Raw genomic sequence first — 4,264 nt, forward strand, 5'->3', positions numbered from 1 at the left:
TTAACGATAATTATTAGAGAATAACTAAAGTATAGAATAGAAGGTATCAATTCTCTCTCTTTCTCTCTCTCTCTCTCTCTCTCTCTCTCTCTCTTTCTATCTATCTCTCCATGTCTATCTCTCCTCTGTCTCTATCTTTGACTCTGCATCTTCAGGCTGCTGCTGGCCAGGGCCATAGTATGTACAAGGTGTTTACAAACCTTAGTTTATGTTTGGAGTCGAGTGTTTGGAACAGTCTCCCGACAGAGCCGCAGGTGGATGAGACTCGCTGTGTGAGTGGTTGGGGTGGGGTGTGAGGTGTGTGTGTGTGTGTGTGTGTGTGTGTGTGTGTGTGTGTGTGTGTGTGCGTGTGTGTGTGCATGTGTGTGTGTGGGGGGGGGGGGGGAGGAGTGTTGCGGTCTGTTTAAGAGAGAGGGCAGAGAGAAAGCTCCAGACCCCCTAGTTTAAAAAGCAAATCTCGCAAATCATGGCAAATCACACCCTTTACACACACACACACACACACACACACACACACACACAGACACACACAGACACACACACATAGACACACACACACACACACACACACACACACACACACACACACACACACACACACACACACGCTGGTCCTGCTCTGACGTCCTGACCTCCCTCCCCTTCACCTCCCACCATGTCCTCAGCTTGCGCGTTTGATCTGTGGCTTGGCATAAAGGGTCCCAGGGCCCCTCCTAGGCAGATGCATTAATGGAGGGTCTGATTTAATTGAGAGTGGTGTGTGTGTTTGTGTGTGTGTGTGTGTGTGTGTGTGTGTGTGTGTGTGTGTGTGTGTGTGTGTGTGTGTGTGTGTGTGTATGGTGTGTGTATAGTGTGTATGTGTGTGTGTATGGTGTGTGTGTGTGTGTGTGTGTGTGTGTGTGTGTGTGTGTGTGTGTGTGTGTGTATGTTGTGTGTGTGTGTGTGTGTTTGTGTATGGGTCAGAGGCCTCTGGCGAATGAAAGGAACACCCACAGCCAGGGGGCAGAGCTCTCCTCTTAATTATCAACATGAAAAGAGATGGCTTTCACTGTGGCCCTGCGTAAAGGAACATGAAGGAGAGAGGGAGGGAAAACAGGCAGAGGCGATGGAGAGATAGATGGACTGATTGATAGAGAGGAAGAAAGAACAAGAGAGAGGCATGGAGGAAGAGGTATATGCACTGATGATGTAAAAATGGACTGGGAATTCAGACCGATAAGACAGGTAGAGTCAAAGAATGAGTGTGTGTGTGTGTGTGTTTGTGTCTGTGTGTGTGTGTGTGTGAGAGATAGAGAGAGTGAGAGAGAGAGAGAGAATAAGAGAATAACATGCAAAGAACATGTACAGAAGAGAGATGAAAGAAAAGGTCCAGAAAAGGTCCAGATAGTAAAACCTCCTGTCCTAGCACATGTAATGACCTCTCAACCGAAAGATCTGAACAGTACATAACAGAACATACAGTATTATCCATAATTATAGAAACCTTTTGTAAATCCACACTATGCAACAGTGTCCCGTGTTTCGTAAAATAATTGAAATGGTTACCTACTGACCTTGAATTTCCCCTTGGGGATTAATAAAGTATCTATCTATCTATCTATCTATCTATCTATCTATCTATCTATCTATCTGCAAACATGTGGTATAATTGCAAATTGCGATTGCAAACATATGTGGTGTATTGCCTTCTTATTATGTTTGAATATGCTTATGTAGACTTTAATATGTGGTGTATTGCCTTCTTATTATGTTTGAATATGCTTATGTAGACTTTAATATGTGGTGTATTGCCTTCTTATTATGTTTGAATATGCTTATGTAGACTTTAATATGTTTGAATATGCTTATGTAGACTTTAATATGTTTGAATATGCTTATGTAGACTTTAATATGTTTGAATATGCTTATGTAGACTTTAATATGTTTGAATATGCTTATGTAGACTTTAATATGTTTGAATATGCTTATGTAGACTTTATTATGTTTGAATATGCTTATGTAGACTTTAATATGTTTGAATATGCTTATGTAGACTTTAATATGTTTGAATATGCTTATGTAGACTTTAATATGTTTGAATATGCTTATGTTGTTATTTACTTTAATATGTTTGCCAACAATTATCTAAACATATTATCCATATTACCTGGTTGTATTATATTAAACTTGATATTGCATAATAATGTGTGTAATTATGGCCTGATGTAATACATAATGCTCTGGTGTATGCATGGCACACTGCTGCTGGTCTACTCGTGCTGGTGGTGTTATGACGGCACGGGTGCTGGGCGTTGAGGAAAATGCCCATGATCTGTTTGTGGCCTGTCACAGTGCGGTCCCAGGCTCACCACCAGCACACTGGGAGCGTTTCTAATTGTGGAGCCCGCTGCCAGAGGAAGCCCCAGGCCAACGTGTCACTCACGGAGCCGGCGGCCTTTTTCCGTACGCTTGCACCCTCGCGCCGAGGCTTTGGGTGACACAGCAGGTCAGATTGTACCAGGGGAGTGAACGGGTGGTTGCGGGTGGGAGCACACATGCACGCACGTTTGGGTTTTGACGTGGGTACCTACCCCACCCGTTTTTTGCCTGGAGTTAGAGCCAAAGATAGAAACGCAGCATTTATAAGTGAATATGCCAGCTGTAGCTGGTGCCATCTCCTTAAAGGGTCTTGGATGTGGTTCCATTTTAAGCACATCCTGAAAAGCACACAACCTTGCAATTTTTTATGTTACAATTTACTCTGCACAGCATTTCACTATTTCACTCTTTCCTTACTGTTGACCCTCATAACTTACACCTAAACCTTTGATATTTATATGTTTTCTTTCGTTTTCACAAATCTAATTTAAAATGATTCGTTTTTGCTTCTGAAGTCTATTACATCACTGTTTTATTTTGAAGAGTTTTGAATTGTCTTTGTGCATTTCATTCCTAAACTCTGACGTCTGACATCATCGCATCAGTACTGAATGAAGAGATCTCCTCCTCCATCTCAGTCCAGCACAATTACTTCTCCTTCATCGTCTCTCATCTCAATACATAATGCTGAAAACAGAACATGCCCCTGTATTTCAGGGTTGAGATTTAGGACACTATTAGCTTGTGTTTCACTACAGTCATAAAGCAATGCAACAGTTTGGAGAGCTGTTGCCGGTGGATCATGTCACTATTTGCATGCAAGGGAGGTGATGAGTGGGGGAAATTAGATTCTGCTCTGAGGATAGTGTGGTTGAAGGAATTTCCTCCCTGTCTGCCCAGAGGCACAGAGACGTGCTCTCCAGCGGTTAGGGTTTGGTGGAGTACAGACGAATGGTGCGGTCATAAAGATGCTTTTTGGTGCTACCGCACTGGAGATGATTCTCTTTCTCTCTCTTACTCACTCTTTCTTTCTCTTTCTTTCATTCTGTCTCACTTTCCCCCCACTCAGTCACTGTCTCTCTCACTCGTTCTTTTCCCCCCTTCTCCCTCTCTCTCTCTCTCTCTCTCTGTCTCCCTCTCTCTCTCTCTCTCTCTCTCTCTCTCTCTCTCTCTCTCTCTCTCTGTCTCTCTCCCTCTCTCTCTCTCTCTCTCTCTCTCTCTCACTCTGCCTCTCCCCATCTCTGCTGAGACACACTGAGTGGCTCTGAAATGTTTCTGACTTCAGACCCCATCAGCATCAAAGCCGCCGCTGTGCTGTTCCCACGTCACAAGAGATTAGGTGTCCTCTGACAGGACAGCCTGCAAGAGAGGAGAGGAGAGGAGAGGAGAAGAGAGGAGAAGAGAGGAGAGGAGAGGAGAGGAGAGGAGAAGAGAAGAGAAGAGAGGAGAGGAGAAGAGAGGAGAGGAGAGGAGAGGAGAAGAGAGGAGAGGAGAGGAGAGGAGAAGAGAAGAGAAGAGAGGAGAAGAGAAGAGAAGAGAAGAGAGGAGAGGAGAGGAGAGGAGAGGAGAGGAGAGGAGAGGAGCCACTCACTTCATCAAGTGTTCTGATGCAGGAAGAAAATAAGGTGGAGATGACGAAGTCACCAGGCAATTTAGTATGAATGTGCAGTGAAAATGTGTGATTTTATTTGTAGGTTTAAAATCCTGAGATCCTGAGATTTCAGGTGTTTCATTTGCAAATGCTGAATAATTCAAAGTTTATTGTGAAATCAAAATGGTAGGAGGTTGGTTTAAAGCTAAAGCAACATTGTTGTATTTTTATTTGTTAGATTTCAGCCTTTGAAATACTTTGTTGTCAAATGTTGTGTCATCTTTTCTTTTCATTATAGAAATCAATTACTCTGAA

Source organism: Alosa sapidissima, chromosome 6, assembly GCF_018492685.1.
Source record: "Alosa sapidissima isolate fAloSap1 chromosome 6, fAloSap1.pri, whole genome shotgun sequence".
In the NCBI taxonomy this organism is placed as follows: Eukaryota; Metazoa; Chordata; class Actinopteri; order Clupeiformes; family Clupeidae; genus Alosa; species Alosa sapidissima.